Here is a 25,131-nt window from a genome sequence, read left to right as displayed (position 1 = left end):
ATGACCAGGTTTTCTGCCATAATTATCTATTAATATCAGATCAAATATCAGATGTGATATATATACTTGTTTATGAAGGGCTTTTTTTCCCACAAGTTATGTGTGAAAAGTTCCAGTATTTGGAAAAAAATAGGCAATAATCACTAAAAGCAATCTGTTAATAGTTCACATGACTTCATTTTCATTACAGCAATTCCCATGTCTTTAAGGAAAACAGTGTAATAATTTTAGATGTTACATGTATTTCCTAAGAACAAAATATTTATATGCTTGAAAGTGCCAGGTTATGATGTGAACATAAAGTAAAAAAACAGCTATACAAACATTAATAACCTCTGACAGATAAGGTAAAGATATGAATAAAGGTACAGAATGCATTATATATAGTGGAATATACTTTAAAGAAGTTACCATATTGTTTTAGGAGAAATGTGTCTCTTTCCTCACTGCCTCAGAAGGTAGTATCTAACCTTGAGCAAGTCATTTAAATCTCACATTGCTTCCTTTCTCTGCAAAATAAAAAAGTTTAGCATAGGTAATTTCAAAGTGTACTTATTAGAGTCTTAAAATCTGATCAACATCAGAAGTACATACATACCTATAGCAAGAACATGTATTTATAGATTTTTTCATCCCCCCCAAAAAATGAGATAGCAATTTTAAAAAATGATTTACTTTCCAGGACTATATTGTGAAATGATCATTTTATAGATGAAATCAGTATTAATTCCACTACAAAAATATGTCGATACTATCAGGTCATTACTGTATGGTGATCTGTGATGCCCTGTGTTAATAATGGTATAAATTTCGTGACATCCGTTTATGTGCAGCGACTTTCACTGAGAGAAACAATATAACAATTATAAAGGTATGAAAAAGAGAAGGTCTTTTTTCCCTTTTTTTTTCTTATTACAGAGGATTTTATGGAACTTGACTTTACAAAAGCTAATCAGTCCTCCAGGGAATTAAAAAGCATCCACTTGCCTATTAATTCTCTTAATATCTTTGTGCTCTGATCGTTTTAGTAGCTTTTATTTGGTCTCATTTTTAAATGTCTTATTTGTATAGCCTTATGAGAAAGAAAAGCAATAGCCTGATATAAAAAAATCTGTAATTAGTTTGATCTGTGATAGTTAAAAGCTGCTAAATAACCCGAGAAAATTCAAATCTTTATATAAATTAATCTACCATGAGCATCACAGTTTCATAATTTATACTATTTTTCTTTTGTAATTTTTAAAATTAATTTTTGAAGTTTCATAAAATATAACAAAATGATTAATTAATTATATTTTTAGCTCACCTTGTCTTGCTGCAAAAATATGTAAATAAATAAAATAGCTATTATTAATAGTACATTAATGAATTTGTTCTCAAAATTATATTTTATGATATTTTAGCAGGATTTCACACTCTGTTTAAGCAGATGCTCTTTAAGCAAATACTGTTCTTCTCTGTAAGCTTTTTATGCTTGCTTTTTTCAAAATCAATGGGATTTTACTGGAATCTAGAATATTACTTTTGTTGTGTATAAACAGTTTGGAACCTCTCTGATAAACAACAGTATTATGTATACATTTTGCAAGTTTGCAATAAATGGTAGACTTTTCTGAGTGGCTCAGATGCCTCAGGTTTTAACTAAAACCAACATTGGAGATACTGTATTTATGTTGTGGAGTTCATGGGTACTAACCCATGTCCATGGATTCCAAAAAGAATTGAATGATGCCTTGTGACTACTCTGGCTGCTCAGAAAATTTTATTCATCATTTACAAAATATACTTCTGGTTTTGTTGATGTATTCAAACTATATATTTTAAGAGGACTTGCTTAAAAATATGTAAGTATAGTTTTTAATTCTAAGGAAATGATGGTACGAAGGCTAAAGTCACATAAGTATATATAACCTATACATTTTGGAAAGAATGATTTTTTTATTTTAGTATTATTTATTTATTTATTTATTTATTTATTTATTTATTTATTTATTTTATTTATGATAGGCACACAGTGAGAGAGAGAGAGAGGCAGAGACACAGGCAGAGGGAGAAGCAGGCTCCATGCAGGGAGCCTGATGTGGGACTCGATCTCGGGTCTCCAGGATCACGCCCTGGGCCAAAGGCAGGCGCTGAACCTCTGACCCACCAGGGCTGCCCTATTTTAGCATTTATATTACCAAGAAAAAAGTGAGAACTGTTTCATCATCTGTTACATGAATCAGAAACAAAACATGTCAAAACACAACAATCTAATAATTAGCTGGGCATAGAAAAAGCCTATTGTAAATGTCTTTTCTACTTACATGTATAATAATTACATTTCTAGGTTAAGCCTGAAATTAAACACTGAATGATATGTCTCTATTTTACTGAAGTATAGCTGACACACGATGTTAAGTTAGTTTCAGGTGTACAAGATAGTAATTTTACATCTTTCTATGTTATGCTATGCCTCACCACTACTATAGCTACCACTGAGTGATATGTATTGACAAGCAAAAACAGAGAAAGATTTCTTCTGTACTTTCACACCAGACACATTTCTTGATACTCTTTCTAAAACACTATTCCCTAGCATATTACAATCTATTGTTGTTATCTTGATTTATATATTTTTAAAATAAATACTATTTTGAGTTAATTTTAGACCTACAGAAAAGTTGCAGAGGTAGTACAGTGAGTTCCTGTATGGCTCTCACCCAGTTTTGGTTTCCTCTAAAGTTATTACCTTGTATCATAGTGGTACATTTGTCAAAACAAAGAAACTGATGTTGGTATGTGACTATCCTTTTTTGTGCTTTAGAAGCCAGTTTAGAGTCCCACCCTGCATTTAGTAGTCAGGTCTCCTTTGTTTTCTCTTGTCAATGAAACGTCTTTCCTCATTCTCTTGTCAATGAAACGTCTTTCCTCATTTTTCATGAAAAGAGTTTTGAAGATTACTGGTCAGGTGTTTTGTCCTTAAATTTGGGTTTGTTCGACATATGTCTCATGATTAGACTGGAGTTATTATAATTATTTTGAAAAAAACCGTTTAAACATTTTTGAAAAGGATATCATAGTATTTAATTGGTATATACCTATGTATCACAGAATTTCTTCTTCTAAAAGAAATTTCTTGCTATATTTATTTCTCTTTCTCTCCATCAGTCTCTTTCTACCCCTTTTCCTTGTATTCCTTTGTCCCTCTTTCTTTCTTCACCTGTTTTTCTTTCATTTATTTCTATATATTTTAATTATATGTACATAATTTGCCTTTTCAGTTCATGTAATTAATCCAACATACTGTTTTTAGTATCTTATTTATAAGGCTGTTCACATCCTGCTTGGATACAACAGTGAACAGAATAATATCTTGAACCATGAAAGAGTTAAATTCATGAAGGAGGACATAAATATTTATCAAATATGAGGGAGTGATGCATGGAAATGCATGAGAAAGTTCAGGTAAAGGAAGAATACTTCCAGTTGCCCTTGAATGGAGAGCTGTTTTATGTATTTAAAGACCCTGGTAGAGGGTAGTGTGGCTACGCCAGAGCAATAAGATGAGTGCTCATAGTGAGATCAGAAAGGTAACTTAAGTGAAAAGTATGTGAAATCTTGTAGGCTAGTTTATGGACTTTGTGAGTGAGATGTGATGCTATTAGAAAGTTTAGAAATACTACATGACTTAATTTTTTTTTATTACCACTTAAGAGATAGACTTGAGTGATTGGATAGCAAGGGAGAAATCAGAGAGAGAACTAGGAAGTATTACAATAATCCAGCTGAAGAAGTGAATTTAAGTGAATTAGTAATAGAAATGATAAGTGATCAGATTCTGGATAAACTGTGAAATTAGATCCCACAGGAGTTACTGATGTTAGAGAAGAATCAAAGATGCTCTCAAAGTTTTGGCTCTGAACCAATGCAATAATTGCCTTACCATTTATTGAGCATGGGATGATTTTAGGGGGGAAAAAAGAGATTTTAGATGAGTAAACATACACATCAAGATTTTGACTTGGTACATGTTCAATTTGTGATACTTAGTAGACCCTAACTCAAAATATCCTTTAGAAGATTGCTCTAGAGTTCAGATAAGAGGTTTTTCTTGAATTCCTAAATTTGGAATTCAGCAGAATATAAATAAAATTTAAAGCTTTCAATCTCAGTAGGGATGTTATTATCTCCCTCAAGGAAGTGAAAATTGGTTCTCTGAGGGTGAAAAAATCTTTGATATTGTAATGGTCTGTGGGCCTCTATTGCTCAAACCTATCTGACAGATTCTTATTTTTAATATTTATTTTCTCTCATTAGGGATAATGTAAATTTAATTTTTCTCCTTAGGGAGATGTTAATAGAAAAAATGTTTTAGAAACATTGGCTTAAATTTATAAGAATATATCTAATTATCAGAAATATGAGATCATATAAAAAATAGAAAACTCTGAAGAATGATCCTTAGACCACTATAAACTACAGAATTTGAAAAAAATAATAGATGGCAAATGAAATAAAGATGAGCCAGGGAGGTAGCAAAAGAACAAAGTGCTGCTGTCTATGACAGGTGAAAATGTTTTCCAAAAACGAAGAAATAATATTTTCTGTCAAGTGCTATAGAAAATAAGTTGAGGAAAACATTGCCAATAATTCCTTTGAGTGTTTCCTTAGAAAGGAAAAGGGAAAGGCACATTACATGGAGAATTTTGCTTGTTTTGCAAATAGTGAGATATTACTATATATCTGTATGTTATGGTGATAATGCAGTAGAGAGGGTAAACTGATATAACAGAGAAGGAGCCAAGATATGGATCAATACCTTGGAGAAAATAAGACACTATTGATTCTAGTTAATGTAAAGAGTTGGCTTTAGCTTTAAACACAATGATAATGTCTTTAAATACAGGCGAGATGATGGTATAGTCACAGAGGAAGATAAGTGGTATGTTGGTATGTGGCAGTGAGAGCCCTGGGAACCCTCTTATTATTGCTTTTACATTCTCTACAAAATAGAAACAAAGCCATTCAGTGAGAGTGGAGAGAGCAGAGAGAGGGCTGGAGTTTTGAAGAGAGTTGAGAAGGTGAGAAGTAAACTTCAAGGAGAATAGTAAAATTAGGTAGGAAAACATGGTACGATTTCAAGGAGTTTTGATGGCCTATTTGAGACTAAAAATCAGTAATCTAAAGTGAGATGAATTAGCATAGTTTTATTAATAAATTAAGCCATGTAAGCACAGGCTGAGTATACGTGGAATTTTGTATTTTTTTTTTTTGTTTTTATTTTCAGAGAAATGAATTGAGGCCTCTGAAAGAAAGTGAGTGTAATGATGCACAATGGAATCTAGGTTGTATAAAGAAGGATTGAAAACACAAAGGAAAAGATCTGAGAAAAATTGGGAAGGTCAATAGATGGCATGTGCTAGAGGAGCTTAGAAGTTACTGAAAGTCAGTTGTGATACTGACATGGAAAAAATAGAATGAGATAGTTATAAGGATGTTTGAACTTGATATCTGATGTTTGGGTTATGAAAAGGTATTAGCTATCAATAATGTCAAATTCTGGAATACTTTGTACATCAAGGGCTGAGGTAAGGTGGAAAACAGATTCATAGTAGTGGTAGTTCAGGGTTCTAAGAACAATTGATATTTTGAAAGATTATGGATTATTCAAACACCAAAAAACCATGAATGACAGAGTTAGTGCTATTAATAGTAAAACCTTTATAAGGGGAATTAAGGTAAAAAATCTATAGATGATTGCATAAAGGAGCAGTAGTGGGTGATATTATATATGATATATATATATCATATGATATTATACCAGGAACTTTAACACTGGGGACTTTTAGGGAGAAAGTTATAATGGCTGGCAAATAGTAATGTGATTCGTTTCATTCTCTGCTAAATTTCTTGTGTCTAACATAGTTCTTGGAATTTAGTAAGATCTCTCAGATATTTGCTAAATGAATGAAATGTCGAGTGCATCTATAAAATTAAGGGAATCAATATTTCTTAAAATTAATTCCCAGTTCTAAAATTTCAAATATGAATATTATTCACTGTGTGCTATACTTACAGATGGTTATAATGAAAATGATGCTTAACAATTTGTACCACATCTAGCTTTACCTCACCATAGTCCAATTATTACTTTAATTAAACCCTTTGTCATTATCTCTACTTCAGTAGGTACTGGGCTCAGCAGTAAGTCTTTCTTAATGCTCTTTCTGTTTTTGAATTGCTCTAAAGCTACAATGGATAGATTTTTAAGTCTTTGAATGCCAAGCTTGAAAGTAGAGTTCCTAACATATTTCACTGGTCTTAGATGCTTTATTATTCTAATTTTCACCAAATTAGAATCCTACTGACAGCCAACCACATCTCTCCCCAGTGGACACTCAGAATCTTGAGAGTTTGCTTCAAAATGGTCTAAACATATGTTCCTATATTCTGCCCACTGTTAGTTTCAACTAATATAAGATCTAAATGTGTTGGAGTCTTTTTATTTTTACAATCATATCTCTGCTTGCCAATCTTCAGATAAAAAAGCTTAGCTTGCATTTCTAACTCCATTTAAAACCCTGATTTTATTTACATTCCAGTCTGCCTTCCTTATTCCTGGAAATTTGATTCTCAGAGCATCCCCTGTCATTAGTTAACTTATGAAGGTACTGTACCTAGCATGGTTGTGCCTAGACCATAGAATAACATGGTCTATACTAAGCTTCTGCTTTCCTTCTGGGAGTCTTGAATCCTGGTCAACAGGTTAGACCCTGATCATGATAAATGTCATGATCACTTTAGGGAATATATACATATATTTTTTGTAGGGCATGGAAGACGTGCGATGTGTTTCAGCAAATGCCCAAATAAATCTATAGTCCTTTAACACACCACATACCAGTGGTATACAGTGGCATGTATAAATGGCTCAGCAAAGTCAATCTTGGCTTCAGAATTGATGAAAGTATTCCATGAAGAAAAACATACACTAACTCTGCTCATCTCTATATAGGTAGCAGAGGAGGATCTCTATGGCACAGACATTTAAGTTGCATAATGGGAGGGACATTTATTAGCACTGAATTCCTGTTTCCTTTTCATACTCTCACTACTTTCTCTCCTGGGTGAGTTCAAGATCTATTGGACGTGATCATTTCAATTTCTTTTCACTTACAGAGTCTGACTCTCTGTGAGAAGCATATTTTCTGTTGTTTGTTTCTGTAGAAGTTTAGCCTCTTTAGTTGTTAAAGCCCAAAGGCTCATTGAGTAAATTTTTAAATAGCCTTCTGGAATGTTGTAGTTTTTGGCTATATCTTTTTTAAATCTGGTTTTATCTTTTCTTCTTTTATCCTTAGCATTATTTATTCACATAAATTTGGGTATTGCAGTCTCCCCGACTTCGCTTAACTGACCATGTTCCCCTCAAAAGTCATTATATTATAGTGGTTAGATGTACAGTCTTCACACTTATGAGCAGTGAGAAATGAGCCCATTACTTAATTTTTTTGTTGTTTCATTTCTACATCTGTAAAATTAGTCTAATAAATGCAAAAGTACTATAGTACATTTTATTGGTCATCATCCTGCCTCGAAGCGTTCATGGTTTCCTTCATAGCCTCTAGAGCATTGGACAGTCTCAGCATCTTTCTAATATTTCTCTATCCTACACCCAACGATATAGATATGTTATTTATACTATCTTAGGGAATTAACGAAATGAATAACTGTATTTTTGCAGTGGAGCATGTTTTCCACAGAAGGTTCTAATAGTATGACCAAAGGAGAAAATGAAACTGTTTTTCCATACTTCATGGAAAATACCTTGTTATATTAAAAAAAATCAGATATGTTTTTAGTATTAATGTTCATTAAAAATTATAATTTAAAAATAATTTCTTTTTTCTTTTTATATGATAAATATTCAAATATATGTCACTTTGGCATTTTTTTTCTAATTTGTGCACTTGTTTTGTCACATACATTACACCTGAGGAAACATTAAGACAGTATGTAAATAGCATCTACTAGCCTACTGAATTCTAGGAAATTGTGATTCCGTGGAACTAGAAAGAGGAAACAGGGCTTTGACATGGTCATAGTAGGTCTTAGTATAGTGCCTATTCATCACCATTCTGTATAGAAATAGTAATAGGTAAGCATTGATTTTCCTTAAGGAGAGTATATCTCTCTGGGACCATGAGGAAATGAAGAAAACCTTTTGATTAATGTTGATATCAGAAAGGGAGACAGAACATGAAGACTCCTAACTCTGGGAAATGAACTTGGGGTGGTAGAAGGGGAGGAGGGCAGGGGGTGGGGGTGAATGGGTGATGGGCACTGAGGGGGGCACTTGACGAGATGAGCACTGGGTGTTATTCTGTATGTTGGCAAATTGAACACCAATAAAAAATAAATCTATTATTTAAAAAATGTTGATATGAGAGAACTCCATAAGCATGTGGAAAACAGGTATTTACATAAAACTGACAGAATTATTTGTTTTTAACTATACTCCTTTTGGTCCCTTTTATTCCTTAGCTAGAGTTACACATTTCTTATTTTGAACACAGTTAAGTAAATTTCATTGTGTGCTTATTAGTACAACTAAATGACAGTTTTGACAGGTATATTATTTTCTCTCTTTGGGGATAATTTTGAGAAATATATAAAACATGAATTTTCAACTATTAGTTTAAATACTTGTTAATTGTGTTAGTATGAATACAATATTAGTGGTTTAAAACACAACTGAGAGATAAAATCCATTCTAGCATTTGCTTTCTGAAAATAAAATTCTCAATATCTACTAAAATAATTAGAACTATCTAATAATGAGGTCAAGCCATGTGCTGTCATCGATCAGCAGGCTGGCAGTAATGGTGTCTGCAAGAAATACATCAAACTAATGAGCAGCTAAGAGACATGAGAATAACTCTTAGTGCTTCAGACCTAGACTTTCAATGGCTGTCTGAAATACTTCATAGAGTAGGAGGATTAATTTTTTTAATCAATCCTTGAAATAAATGTCTTAACTGTTTTTGTCTTTGCAGTTAAAAATCAAATCAAAGCATTTTTAATTGAAATATTTATTATGAAAACAAATCATCAGGAATACAAGAGCGAGTACTGTTGGCCTCCCTTCTGTCAGTGACCTATTGGATGACTATCCTGTGAATGGAACAGAAGCTTGAAAACTTCCCCAACTTTTCTTGTTGGCACAGTTCATATATATACATGAGTGTACAGTACACAGCACTTATAGTTTATAATTTTCAAACATATGGTAATTTTCCAAATTTCTGTGTACAAGAACTTGGGAAATATGCACCAGATTCCATAAATCTAGTTGATAAAATTTGCTCTTCTTTTTCATTTTTCCCTTAGGAATACTTGTCAGAATTCTTATTTAATATATATGGTAACTATAGAAGAATAATAAAAATTATTATAGCTAACAACTTTTTTAGGAATTAATGTATTACAGAAAGTATTTTATGTACATTGAATTCAGAGAACCCTAGACATAGCTTCTACTAGTATTTTCACTTTTCAGTGAGAAAACTGAGATACAGAATAATAAAGTAACTTGGAAAAACATATTCACTCAGAAAATAGTGGAAGACTGGTTTGTTCCTAAGTAAGCTCCACCTGACACTTTACATAACTATGTTGTGCTGCCTCTTACTAGAAGTGCTTGAGGGAAAACTTATTTAAAATTATCATTTGAAAACCTGAGAGACAGTATCTCTTGCCATTCTGTTTTATTCAAGGCAAATTATGCTCAGAGACTGAAATTGTCTTTATCAATAATTTATTTAACACAGGTTCACTGTGAGAATTACAATCTATAGTAATAATATTTTATAAGCCAATAGTATACAGGATGGTGTTTCTTAATAAGTCATTCAAGAACTAGCATAGTCCATATCAACGATGGATTTTTACACTATTTTTCCAGGCAAGGGGAGATGAAAGGCATAAAGTCCAATGTCTTCAGAAGGCTATTTAGATCAACAAAGAGTAGCCTTGCCCAGACCGAACACTTGGGTAAGTCTTCATGAATTCTTGGAGTCCTCAGTGGTGCCCATCAAAAGTTGAGATACTGAGTGCTTATTGACAATAGATATTGATTACAACATCCAGGCACAGCTTCCTCAATGTAATGAAATTCACCTTTAGATCAAAACAACTTCACTGAAGTCATAAACAAGTAGATTTGAAATCATAACTAACCAGTACAGAGCACATTCTTAGAACCTACTTCTGTTATATCCATTTTTAAAATCATGGGGTATGGATCTGCATTGTTTCATAGAACTTTTTGCAATGATGCAAATGTTCTATAATCTGCACTCTCCAATATGGTGACTGTTGATTACTTAAAATATAATAAGTTCATGTAAGAAATTAAATTTAAATTAAGTTTTTAAATTTCATTTTAATTAATACAAACTCAAATTTAAACAGCTACATGTTGCTAGTATTTACTGAATTGGAGAATGGTGGTCTAAACTTCATGGTCTAGACAGATTTATCTAAGAGGCTACTCATAGCATAAACCATACCTGAGCTAATTTGCTTTAAAATTCATGCTTCTAATCCTATTGATGGGCTTGAGGGTTGTTCCAGAGATCCCATACTAATTGCAGCTCTGATCTTTCCTTAATTCCCTTATCTACAATCCTGAGAATGATAACACTAATATATTGAAGAAGGTGACAATGAGGGACAGTAATTATGGACTAAAGACAGAGATGGGTCAAGGAAAGGGACAGTTTAGATGAGCTCTCTTACAATAAGGATTAGGAAATGTAAGTGTCAGGTTCTTCTACCAGTGTAATGGCACAGATGGGTCTTTTATTCCATCTTTTCATTGATGCTTTTTCATCTACTTTCCTTGTCATTGCTTGTGGTTAGTGCTTCAAACTAGGTTTTCTATAGTACAGACTCAGTCTAATTAACTTGAGCCTATTTTCCTTTAACTGGAGTTAAAACATCTTTGTGAAATGCTTCATGCAGTTGCTATTAGGGAATGGGAGAGTAATTGAAAAAAAAGTTTCCTTTTATACCACATTTTTTTTGTTTTGTTTTTATTTTCACATAAAAAGAGCCAACTTTGCTTATATACTAATTACTGCTTTTTGGCTACATACAATCTGATGAAATCTCTCTATATTTCATATGAGCCTCAAGATAAGGCAGAAGTCATTTGAGGATGATTGGAAAAATATATATAACACAGTTGAAAATGATGCCAGTGATAATAGCAGTGGATAAAAGTGAAAAAAAATAAGTAAGATAAGTATTATCACGACCTTAGCAATCTGCCCCCTTATAGGTTAAGGTCAGAAGCAGGCATTCCTTTGGTGGAGAAAGGACCAAATTTTAAGGCAACAGGCATTTAGGAGGGAAGAAACAAACAGGAATATGATACAGTGAATTATAGGTGTTTCAGCAATTATCTGCTATCTTGACATGGTTCTAACTCAGATTTTTTTAATTTTAAGTTTTAATATAGCTAACATACAGTGTTATATTAATTTAAAGTGTACAATATAGTGATTCAACAGTTACATATAATCACCCAGTGCTCATCATAATGTGTACTCCTTAATCCCGATCAGCTCTTTCACCCATTCCCCCCACCTCCACCCACCTGTCCTCTGGTAACCATGAGTTTGTTCTCTGTGGCTAAGAGTCTGTTTCTTGGTTTGTCTCCCTCTCTCTTTTTTTCCTGTGATCATTTGTTTCTTAAATTCCACATGTGATGAAATCATATGATATTTGTCTTTCTCTGACTGACTTATTTCACCTAGGATTATACTCTCTAGCTCCATCCCTAACTCAGAGATCTTTAAACATATTGCAAATATTGAAATATGTATATGGAGGAAAGTAGAATATTAAATCTTTGACAGAACAATAGACAATATGATCACATCTGTCTAGGGTTCAGAATTGGAAATGTAGAAATCTACTCAATTTACAAGGACTAAGCTGGAAATCTGGGTTTGTGATGTTTCTCTTTCTCTACATGCTTTTAACTGCTTACACTTAGAAATTTATTCTGATGTCATTACTATACCAGATGCAAAACTCTCACAGGAGAAAGTATACTGTAGGTTCTTGTGCATAAAGATCTCCCTACTAATACAACTTGAGTGCGTTAGGCGAAAATTCACAGAACTGGGCTTGAATTTATATACTTTGTCTGAAGAGAGGGCATTTTCAGTTGATAAATTGCAAGCATTTGTGTACACAAAGTACTTTTTAAAATAGAAAAGGCTCTGCTTACTGTTATAGTGCTATCTGAGCAAACAAAAAATTAATATGCCAGTTCTCTTTTATGTTGCCTTCCTAAACTTAGTTTCAGATCTTTCTAAAACTTAAGAAAGAAATACAAAATTAAATCAGAATTAAAAGCAGGAATTTAAGGTATAATAACATAAAAAATAAATATTAGGGAGAGAGAGAGGAAACACCAGCATTTTGGGAGCCTAAAATTCTTTGTTTTTGTATTTTTAATATTTTTTTTCTTGATTTCTCAGGCATTTTTTCTCACTGTAATTATCTATTTTAGAAGTAAAAAATCACATCAAAACAAAATCCCTGTGCCAGTTATTAAAATTATCAATCCAAAAACAAGACAGATTTTCCTATATAAATCTGTTTAGTGAACAAGGTTTACATACTTTTGCAGATTATGTGTTCACTGGACTTTTTATTATATTTTTAAAAAGGAGTGGAAACAAATTCTTGGAAACTTGATCAAATTTGTAAATTTCCATAGCATTCTTGTACATTAGCCCTATTTAAAGGAATAATGAAATGGAATAATGACATAATCAATTGGGAAAACAAAACTACTTGGCACAAAAATAAAATAGGATAAGTATCCCAATTTAGCAGAAGAATGTAAGAACAGTTGCTAGTTATATTGAAAAATTTTAATTTGTTAGAAATGTACCATGACCTAAGTAGAGAAAAGATCTGATTATTGATAAAGGGAAAATGCAATTAAAAAAATATGCCAGGGAAAAATCTTGAACTCTTTTAAAAACAAATACATGGGGGGAAAATCTTGAACTCTTTTAAAAATAAATACATAATGAATCAAATTTCATCTAACTTGTTGGAAATTATGAACTGGTATTTATTTTTGTTCTTATTGGATATTTATGTAGTGGTGGTTTATGATCATATTCTTTCAGTATGATTTTCATCTCCAGATATTTGATTTCAGTCCTTTTATATCTTAAAATATGTTCATATATATTCTTAAATATTTTATTTATTCATAAGTGACACAGAGAGAGACAGAGACATAAGCAGAGGTAGGAGCAGGCTTCCTGTGGGGAGCCCGATGCAGTATTCCATCCCAGGACCCTGGGATCACACACTGAGCCAAAGGCAGACGCTCAACCACTGAGCCTCCAAGGCTTTCTTGTTCATGTTTTTGTCAACTGTTTTGCATGCTAAATCTCTAATTGTTGTTATTTCTGGGCTTGCTGATATTGATACATTTTTTCTTGACTATGGATTTTTTTTAATTGCTCTGTTACCTACCTAGTAATTTTTTACTATTCACTAGACATTGCCACTTTGTTGATTGCTAATTGGTAAATTTCACTTTATTCTTGTAAATATGGTTGAAAATTTCTCTGTGATACTGGTAAGTTATTTGGACTTAGATCTTTTACAGACTTGCTTTTAAATGTTTTAGGGTATTTCAGAGCAACTTTAAATCTAGGGACAATTTGTTCCCATCATGGAGACAAAACCCTTCTGAGCAATCTGTTAGCAAGATTTTCTGTGCTGGGTAATCAGAGCATAATTGATTCTTGGTCATATATCTCAGAGATTTTCACCTAACTTGTTTTTAGATGTTCTCTCTTGGTCTTGGGTAGTTCTCCCATAATCATGCCCAAGTTGTACTCAATGAAATACTCAAGGGGAATATCTCTTTTGTGCTCGCTTTTTCAATCTCTCTCTCATCACAGCTAGCTCTCTTTCTAAAGTGTTTGCTATGCAAAGTCTAGCTGCTCTGGTGACCCAAAAGTGAAATCTGTCCTTTCCACTCAGTGAGACTCTTCACTGAAGCCTAGTTACTCTGCAGGCAGAAACCTGGTACAGTCATAAAATTTCCCTTGCTTAATTTTATTTAGCATTACCTAACTCAGTGTTGTGCCTGCCTTTTTGTGAAAATCATTGTTTCATCTATTTTTTTCTGTTTTTTTCTTAGTTATTTTTGGCAAAAGATTCAATATAGTACCTATTCTTCTATCATAACTAAATGTGAAAGTCTTAGACTAATAATTTTACAAGTTTAGCTTAAATGATGGCTCAATATAAGCATACTGACCTCTGTAGATGCCAATTACACGTCCATTTATCGTGACGAAGAAATGAAAGCTATATGAGGGTTAATTTTTAGAGTGTAGGATAGCAAATTTTGAAGTTACACATATCATAAACCTTTATGTATTTATATATTCCTTGTACATCTCCAAATACAGAATTTTTATTTTATTTAGATGATCTCTTTGATGTCTGTTTCAATCAATAATCCTCATATTTATGAATATATTTTTGTCTCCTGGTACAGATCTTTACAGTGATATGCAACAAATAAATAAATAAGGAGTAATTAGTAAGGTAATTATAGTTACACTACATTATAAATAATAAATTAAAGGCAAAAAACATACCCATAACAAAGACAAATGACAATTGGTGACAATATACTACCAGTATATTTCACAAAGGTTAATATATCTAATTTATAATAAGTTTCTTAAAATTTAAAATATAAAGAACAGCAAGGCCTGGGTGTCTCAGTCGGCTAAGTGTCTGCCTTTGGCTCAGGTCATGATTCCAGGGTCCTGGGATCCAGCCCTTCATAGGGCTCACTGCTTAGCAGGGAGTCTGCTTCTCCCTCCCCCTGCACCCCTCCTCTTTGCTCATCCTCTCTCTCTGTCTCTTGCTCTCACTCTAACTCTCTATCAAATAAATAAATAAATAAATAAATAAATAAATAAAATCTTTAAAAAATATATAAAAACCAAAAAGAACATAGTAAATTTGTAAAATCTGAGCTAAAAATCTATTTTTAGTCACATAAAAATAATGAACACTCTTTATAACATAAGACTTAATTTTACATATAACAAGAAAAAGTAAAAAATAAAAGTATGAATTCTCATTTGTCAGAGTGGCAAAATATCTTGTTTGACAATATATCTAAACATGTCACTGATGAAAATGCAAAATGCCACAATTCCTATGAAGAGGAACTTGGTGACATTTAAGAAAATTACATATGCATCTGTATTTTAGTATAGCAATTCCACTTCTAAACATTTATTCTAAAGATACATTTGCAAAATGGCTTATGAACAAAATAGTTTGCTCTGGTGTTATTTGTAATAGAAGAGTTGGAAACAATCAAAATGTCCATCCATAAAGGACTGGGTAAAAGCAAATGAGAAAAATATTATACGGTCACAGAATAGAGTAGTAGGCTATTGTAAACCTTATGTTCAAGATCTCTGCCCTGTGATATGGAGTAAAAAAAAGAAATCAAGACACAAAACAGGATATATTATGTTATTTTTTAAATAAGAAAGTAGAAAAAGTGAACATACACACACCATGGTTGTTTTTGCAAAAATACTAATGAATATCAAGCAGAAACAACTATAAATTGTTATTACTTATAAGGAGGGAGGAGGGACAGAATGGAAGGAACAGAGATTCCTGTGAATGTACCTATAATATAATTTTGATATATGAATCATGTAAATATGTTATATGGTTAAAAAGCAAAATAAAATCATAAAAATATTTTAACTAAAATGAATTGAAACATTCACAGATAATTGTATATAATTTTGGTGATACAACCTCATAGAGGAAAAGAACCAGTCCAATTGTTTATATATTGTAAAAGCATATCTAAGGACAAAAATAAATATAAAATCTCAAACTTTACTCTTTTGTGTTATTGTTTTCTTGTGCATACTTCATGTATAGTATTGGATAGTGTAGGTTAAAGAAAATAAATAATTTTGTTAACAGTGTCTAAAAATTACCTTTTCAGCATAAAGGATAAAATAGTGTAAATCTTATATTTGAATTTTAAAAAGCAATGCAAATTGTTTTCATATTTTTTTATTTTTAAGTGCATGTTCCAACACTGTCCACTGAAAAGATTTACAGGCAATAGCAACCCAGTGACAATAAATACTTCTAGTAGCCAGATTTTGTTCATTAAATGCCTTTCAACAATAGAAGTAATGAGCATCCCCAGAAAAAAAAGCCCTTTTAGGAGCTGTGCAGGAAATGCGTGGATGAGTTTGGGACATATTATTGAATATAAAGAATAGAAGCTGCTAAAAAGATTATGGAGTCCTTTCAAAAGGCTCCAGGGCTAGCTTGAAGGTACTTATACTATATTAAGTTGGAATCATTTATGATTTGAAGAGAAGGATTACTAAAATATATTGAAAACATCAAGTATATAAAAATCCTAGAATTGACAAACAGATAGAAATAGAAATACATAGAAATAAAGCAGTGCTTACTAGAGAACACTGGAATTTGTGAGTCCAGCTAATTATGATGAAAATTGATAGTCAAATTTGAAAAATTAATTCTTTTCTCTGTATTTCCTGTATGGACTACATTTCAGGGTTATTAAAATCCTACTAGATGGTAGAGAGTTTTAAAATAACAGCATAATTTCAAATAATAAATGCAGAATGATTGAAAGAATTAGAAAGTCACAATTTTGCAGTGCCTAATAAGATAACTAATTTAAGCTATGTTATGATTTATGATTACTTATTTTTGCAAATGAGGAAGCACTAAGGTCAAGAAACTTTTGCGTGTTTGCAAACTAGTGGCAAGCAGTAATTTACGATGCGGCACTCTTATTACACAGGAGTAAATAAGGTAAGGTAGTGAAGAAAGGAAGCAGGAAAGAGTTAATTGTATTCCATCCCAGATGGCTTTAATGTTTTTGAATCTAAAATTAAATTCCTTTTGCTTGTGAAAAGTTCTATGCTCAGCTAGGAGGCTGCAATGAAACATTAAACACTGTCAATTCTTACTGTGATACTGCATTAATACTGTATAACATCAATATTTTATATTAGGAATGTTAATTATCCCTGAGATTCTGGAATGCCTAACTGTGCTAAAATACTAGTATACTAATTTTATTTTTAATTCATTTTCTTTTTTCTATTGGCTGTTCTCCCTGGATTTGATTCTTCTTCCTGCAGTGAGAAATGAGTTAAATCACCTCTTACTGTCAACCGGAACAGCCTTGGAGCTGAGTTAATTCATCACCTACTGACAAAAGGTTAAAAATATTGAATATCAATATCCAGAATGTTTTCCAACTCACAGCAATTGTTTGGCAGGGCTGATGTCTGAACCCTGGGAATTAAGTACAATGTTTTGGCATTCTGTGTATCCATAAAGTTACTTTCTTAATGTGCTTTATATATAAATAGAATCTAAATTTTCCCTTTGAGTTTTCTTTTATAACATAGTTGACCTTAAATATACATATTTTGAAGCCAAAACTAATAATCACATATACATCTACTTTCACAATAAAAACAAATTTTCACAACTGACTTGGAGAAATATCAGCTAGATCTCTACTATATAGGCTCGTGCTTATCCACGCTTATCTGATTACACGTTCAGACTCCAGTCACCTACAAAGACTAAACAATAGGATCATTTTTTAAAAAAGATTTTATTTATTTATTCATGAGAGACACACAGAGAGAGGCAGAGACACAGGCAGAGGGAGAAGCAGGCTCCTCCCAGGAAGCCCAATATGAAACTCAATCCCTGAACTCCAGGATCACACCCTGAAGCTGAAAGCAGAGCTTAACCACTGAGCCATCCAGGTGTCCCAGGATTGTTATTTTTTAAATTAATTTAACTCACTTAGCAGATGCAAAGAACTCTGTTAGATATCAAGAGAACTAATATATAATTTTGCCCCTGAACTCAGAGGATCAGTATACAGAAACAGTATATATACACAACTATACAGATACTCATATACCACCCAAATGCATTATAGAGAAAAAATATTTAAAAATAGGGTAATTTAGAAAATATGATAATTTATTTTTGAGCAGTGGTTCTTTCCCAGGGAAGTGATTTCATTGAGATTTGAAAATTTAGATAAAGTAATAAACTGGGTTTAAAAATAGGTAAAACTGTGGTCACTAGAGATGGTGGCCATCTCATACATTTCCTTATCCTTATCCATACATTTCCTGTATCCTTATACAGACAATACAGTGTGAAGAAATGTGTATGAGAAAGTGCATAAAAATATTATAGTTCCAACTTGACTTTTCAAAATATAGTCTGCATGAATGGAGGGGCAACAGGGTCCTTGATCACAAAATTGTTAATGACAACAATAGTAACAATAGTCCTTAATTACGCAGAAGTTGAGAAACATACTTATTTGGGGATGGCTTAAACCAGGAGCAGTTCCAGGGACCCTTAAAAATAGAAATCTTCCATTCAGTGACAGCCAGACTATATGCAAATAAGGATAATTTATAAGTAAGGAGTGATTATAGTATTCTGGTGAGGAATAATGAGGTTTAGATCTATGGTTGTGTCATGGTAAATTGACAACAGGAAACAGAAAAAATATAGACTTGGAGACAAAATACATCTGATTGATCTTGGGAGCTAGAGCCAGTAGAGTGAGATACAATTCTGAAGTTTTAGGATAATGACTGCCAGTGTATAAATGATGCTGTGGTGCTACCTGGAATGTCAGAGAGAAAAAAATATATATGAGAATATATGGACATTTACCTGTGTGCATTTTTAAAAATATTTATTTATTTATTTATTTATTTATTTATTTATTTATTTATTTAGAGCGCTCACAAGTAGGGAGAGGGGTAAGGGGAGAGAGAGAATCTTAGGCAGACTCCACACTGAGTGTGGAGCCCAGCATGGAGCTCAATCCCACAACCTTGAGACCATGACCTGAGGCAAAACCAAGTGGGATGTCCCACCACTTGAGACACCCAGGCTCCCTCCCCACACCATGTACATTCTAAAAAAATGTGCACACACATACATGTATGCACCGAACATTTCATTTGTAAAGGAATATGTCCATATGGGCTCAATATAGCATTAAGAGTCTCCAAAAAGCATGTGAATGGTGATTTATAGAGATCGGAGGGTAACCGTATAGAGGAATTAGATTGAAATCATCAACATAGAAAAAGCAATGAAAAAAATTACAGTTTATTTGTACTTGTTGCAAATAAACATATTAATCAAAATAGGAATGGATTTTAATATGTATTTTATGATTTTTTCCTCAAGAATTTATCAAAATTTGGATAGAAAATATTTTATTTATTTACATTATTTTCTCTTTATACAAACCTCAACCATTTTGTTTCTTACATGGTTGGAAAAGCTCCTGTTGAATCTTTGTCTTGAAGGTTTCTAATACCAGGGTTTCTTGTAACATCAGAACTTTTAGTGAGCTCCAATTATCAGTTCCTTAACCACAAAACTGAATTCAGTGTTTTTTTTTTTTTAAGATTTTATTTATTTATTTATTCATGAGAAACACGGGGGGTGGGGGGCGGGAGACACAGGCAGAGGGAGAAGCAGGTTCCACGCAGGGAGCCTGATGTGGGACTCGATCCTGGGTCTCCAGGATCAGGCCCTGGGCTGAAGACTGCACTAAACCTCTGAGCCACCCGGGCTGCCCCTGATTTTGGTGTTTTGAATTTATCCAGTATCCTGCAAATTTTCTTTGGCATTATATAGTGATATTTCTATAGGGCTTTAAAGCTGTATAAGGCTTTAATCTCTGTAAAGTCAAAATAAACACAGATCTCTTCTAGTGGGGTCAAAGATTTAGGTTGTTTCGAAATTTTTGGTGTTGCAATATATTTTGTGGTATAATGTTTCTTTGTACAACATGCTAGTGTTTCTAGGTCATATTCTGTGAATATAATTCATAAGTTATGCATTATCAACTTTATTTAAAAATGTTAAATTTCTCCTAAAGTAATAAGATGAGGACATGACGTATAGCTGCTAATTATTGTTCCATGCTTTTCCAATCAACTCTTCCATTACATGTTCAGAGAACGCACAGCAGTAGTGACTACTAGAGATCTGTGTAGGATATCAGATTTAGTGTCATAAATACCCCTGTTCAACAGTGTGAAAAAATAAAATGCGGTACTTCTGCTTGTTCATTTACTTCATCTCAAATCTATGATTTTATCTCAATAATTCACTCTGACTTTTTTTATAATGAAGAAAGAGAAATTGTGACAAATGAAGAAACATAATGCAGAAGATAAAACCTCAGATAGTGTTACACTGTGGCAAAACAAATGTCAGAGTTGTCAGTATTTGACAATTCAATAATATTCTGCCCACTAAGGTGTGGGAATACAGGAAAAGGTTGCTTCTGAGAATGACACTACAAACACAACATCTAATTGATCATAAAGAGACAAAATGATCTTACTCAGGCTTCTAAGCTTGTAACATCTGACTGTATTTTATTTTATTTTTTTTAATTTTTTTTATTTATTTATTTATGATAGTCACACAGAGAGAGAGAGAGAGAGGCGCAGAGACACAGGCAGAGGGAGAAGCAGGCTCCATGCACCAGGAGCCTGACGTGGGATTCAATCCCGGGTCTCCAGGATCGCGCCCTGGGCCAAAGGCAGGCGCCAAACCGCTGCGCCACCCAGGGATCCCCTGACTGTATTTTAGTAGAAATATATGTAACATATCTAAAGAAATAACTCATCAGTAACAAAATTATTACCACTGAAACATAGGGGGTCTAATTTCTTTCTATGTTGCATAGAAGCCCTGTCAAGGAAAGAAAGTCTTAGAACTCTGTTGTCCCATATCACTAAACAATATTCACAATGTCATTTATCTTCCTATGTTTAAGTTTTATCAGGATAGAGTGAGCTGTCCAGATGTACTCAATTATGCTAGACCTTATTAAAATATTTTGTGTTGAAAATAAATTGAATATCTAATTTGATTTGATGTTGCAAGTATTTACAGAAAAATAATATGTTGATCATGCCAATATATGTATTAAGCATCAGTTCTGCTGTATCTTGCAGGTTAATACATTGCCTCGCTGTCTTTACACATCAGTCTCATGTGCTTGTTTATTGCTCAGTGCACATGAGACCCTGTGCCAACTTTTAACATATATAGTACGCAGTTGTTAAAGATTTGATGGCTACAGCAGGTAATTAGGTGCTCAATTATATATAAGTATGCAATTATAAAATGTCAACCATACATACACATGTACAAACACAAATCCAGGACTGCTGAACGAGGCCATGTTTGTTGTCACAAATAACCAATCACACTTTCAAAATTAGGAGTATAACTGGAGTTACTTAAGTTATTGAACTACAAATATCACAGTGCAACACAATGGTAAAAACAAAAACACCTATAAACTTTAGTGTCCAAGAAACAATTATGCTCTTCCATTTATTCTGGATGACTCATAACAACTTACTAAATCTCTCCATACTTCTGCTTCATTATTTGTACAATGAAAACTATAATATTCTACCTCATAGAATTAGCTTCAGAATTATTTGAATTAATGTTTTTAAAGTATCTACAATATTACCAGGATCATAGTAAACATTCAATAAATAATGGTAGTTATTATTAGAGTATATTAAAACATTCATCATAACCTATCATTATTAAAATGTACTTTATTTTAGGAGACTAAACAGATGAATGTTGAAGTTTAGAAAAAAACTTTTAATAAACTAACAGTAAAACAATAGGAGGAATTCACTATAGTCCTGGATTAATAATTAGAAAAAAATAATTCTCAAACCCTGTCAGGTTATGAAGTAGATAGAATACTTGAATGGTAAAGGTATTTTTTAAATCCCTAATAAAACTCTGTCAACAATTATTTCATACCATAATGAAACAATCTCATGAATTAAAAATAAATTACAGTGTAAGATTTGTTTCTATAAGATAGTTAAGTTAGATGAAGCAGACTTCATCATTCATTCATTCATTCATTCATTTTAGATTATATATATTTTTAAAAGATATAAAAGTAGCCAAAAGCTCAAATGGAACAGTTGAACTATTCATGGAAGAGTCCTTCAGTTGCTCTATTTCACTTTGGTTGATTTGTTTGCCTCTCTTCTGTAATTTCCTCATTTATCCTCAAGGCCCTAGTCAATTTAATGGAGCTTTGGCTATTCAGTCATTTCAACTCTGTGACTTGCATATGCTGCTTTCTTCCTAAGGAACACATATCAACTAAGTTATTCACCTGTTCTACTTATATTCACCCTTCAAAGATCGATTAAGCATAACCCCCTCAGGAACCAACCTTGACCATCTCCTTTTCTCCAATTTTGGTCAAGTTTGCCTTCCCTATGTACTTTCTTTCACAGCATTTACTTTGCATGAGTTCAGTTTTGTTAGATTTTATTTAAAGCTTCCCTTGTGTACTTAATTGTTAATTATTGTGGTAGATAATGACCTTCAACAATATTGTCACCTCTTTGAGGTCAGCAATTTATCTGAAGAATTACCCCCTCTGATTTACACCTGGTAGGTACATAAATATTTGTTACAGGCATTAATAAGGTAGGAAAGAAGTAGAATCTCTAAGGCAAAATGACAATATTTCTAAATTAAGTGATTATGAAGTAGCGAAACATCTTGGATAATATGAAGTTTTTTATTACTTTATTATTTTACAGAACCAAAATGCTTTCATGTACTTTATTCCCTAAAGTTTTGTTGATTTAAATTGAGAGAATTTGTCTAGATACTATAGAGCTTGATAACTATATTTTATTCTCAATTTTGACCACATGAATTTTAATTTTGTTTTTGTTAAACCACTATGCAGTGATGTGCCTGCTTTCCAATTAGAAGAAAGATGTTTTTATATAAATTGTACATGTGTCTATTAGCAGTGATTTTCCAAATCCCTATAACATTGCAACATCCAATGAACTTTTAAGAATCAACATCAGCCAGAAATGAAGGATTAAAACATTTGCTACTCTTGAAGAAAACACTATCCAGTTCTTGTCCATAAGACTAAAAGCTGGATGATAGATTGCAGTTAAAAGGCAACAGTGACTTCTCTTGCCATCCTGTCAGTATGGTGCTTGATGTGAGTGAAAGTACTTTAGTTCTCTATTACTGGGACTAAATGTACTAATACGCACTAGAGATCCTCATTTAGATTTTTTTTTAAAATTTTTTATTATTTATTTATGATAGTCACAGAGAGAGAGAGAGAGGGAGAGGGAGAGAGAGAGGCAGAGACATAGGCAGAGGGAGAAGCAGGCTCCATGCACCGGGAGCCCGATGTGGGATTCGATCCTGGGTCTCCAGGATCGCGCCCTGGGCCAAAGGCAGGCGCCAAACTGCTGCGCCACCCAGGGATCCCCTAGATTTTTTTTTTTAAATTTTTATTTATTTATGATAGTCACACACACAGAGAGAGAGAGAGAGAGAGAGAGGCAGAGATACAGGCAGAGGGAGAAGCAGGCTCCATGCACCGGGAGCCTGACGTGGGATTCGATCCCGGGTCTCCAGGATCGCGCCCTGGGCCAAAGGCAGGCGCTAAACCGCTGCACCACCCAGGGATCCCCCCTAGATTTTTTTTTTAATGGAACCATGTGTGTGACTTAAAAAACACTTTACTGGAGCAATTACTGACATGCAAAAAGCTATACATATTTAATGTCACAACTTGATAAGTTTGGAGATAAATAGATCTGTGTTAAACCATTACCACCATCAATGCTGTAAATATATCCATCACCTCCAAAAGTTTCTCCCCACATCTACCTACTTACCTACCTGCTTACCTACTCCAAACTACCCTGCTACCTACCTGTGTATAAAAGTTAACAGAAGATCTACTGTCTTAGAAAATTTTAAACTATATAATGCAGTGTTGTAAAGTATAGTCTCTATGCGGTACAGTAGATCTCTAGAACTTACTCTTCTTGCATAATTGAAATTTTGTGCCCTTTGACCAACACCTCTCTGTATCCCCCTCCCTCCAGACCTCGATGACCACTCTTCTGCTCCCTGCTTCTTTGAGTTTGACTGTTTTAGGTTTCCAGTATAAGTGAGATAATGTAGTGCTTGTTCTTTTGTGTCTGGCTTAATTCATATAGCATAATGTCCTCCAGGTTCATATGTGATGTCACAAATATTAGAATTTCCTTCTTTTTTTTAAAAAAAAGATTTTATTTATTTAAGAGAGAGAGAGAGAGACTAAAGAAGAGAAGGGGCAGAGGGAGAGGGAGAAGTAGACTCCCCACTGAGAAGGTAGCATGACGCTGGGCTCCATCCCAGGACCTCAAGATCATGACCTAGGCTGATAAGGCGCTTAACCAACTGAACCACCTGGATGCCCCAAGATTTCCTTGTTTTTAAAGTATGAATAATATTGCAGTGTATGTAAATTATGCAGCCACTGTGGATAATAGTATGAAAGATCCTCAAAGAATTAAAAGTAGAACTGCCAATATGAACCAGCAATCTGACTTGTGGGTATAATTCAAAAGAAGTGAAATTAAGATCTCTAAGAGATACTGTACTCCCATGTTCATTTCAAAATTGTTCACAATTAGCATTTAGTTTAGATGGCAAACTTTCTAAAGTGACTTTGGAATAAAATTTTAACCATGGTTGTAAAGTAAATTATCAGCCTTTATAGGAGAAAAAAATCCTGTTTTTCTGTCATCTTTAATACATTTTTCTTAGAAAAAAACATTTTCCTATCATCTTTAGTACATTTCTAAGGAATATCATTTATGTCTCTTTGTGTTAATTATACAGCATTCCTGGAAAAGAAGTAGTAATCCTGAACGACTTTTAAAGATTCACATAAACACTCCTGTGATCTAATTTTTATTACTGTAGCATCTCTTCCAAGGTCATGGTTATTCTCATTTCTTGATTCATTATTTTACAATATGACAAGGTAACAATGTGACTACAGTGAGTGTTAAACAGAAAGAATCATAAATTAGACAAAGGGTCTCTTGCAAAATGTTC

This window comes from Nyctereutes procyonoides, unplaced genomic scaffold, assembly GCF_905146905.1.
Source record: "Nyctereutes procyonoides isolate TBG_1078 unplaced genomic scaffold, NYPRO_anot_genome, whole genome shotgun sequence".
In the NCBI taxonomy this organism is placed as follows: Eukaryota; Metazoa; Chordata; class Mammalia; order Carnivora; family Canidae; genus Nyctereutes; species Nyctereutes procyonoides.
Note: the sequence above shows the minus strand (reverse complement) of the source record.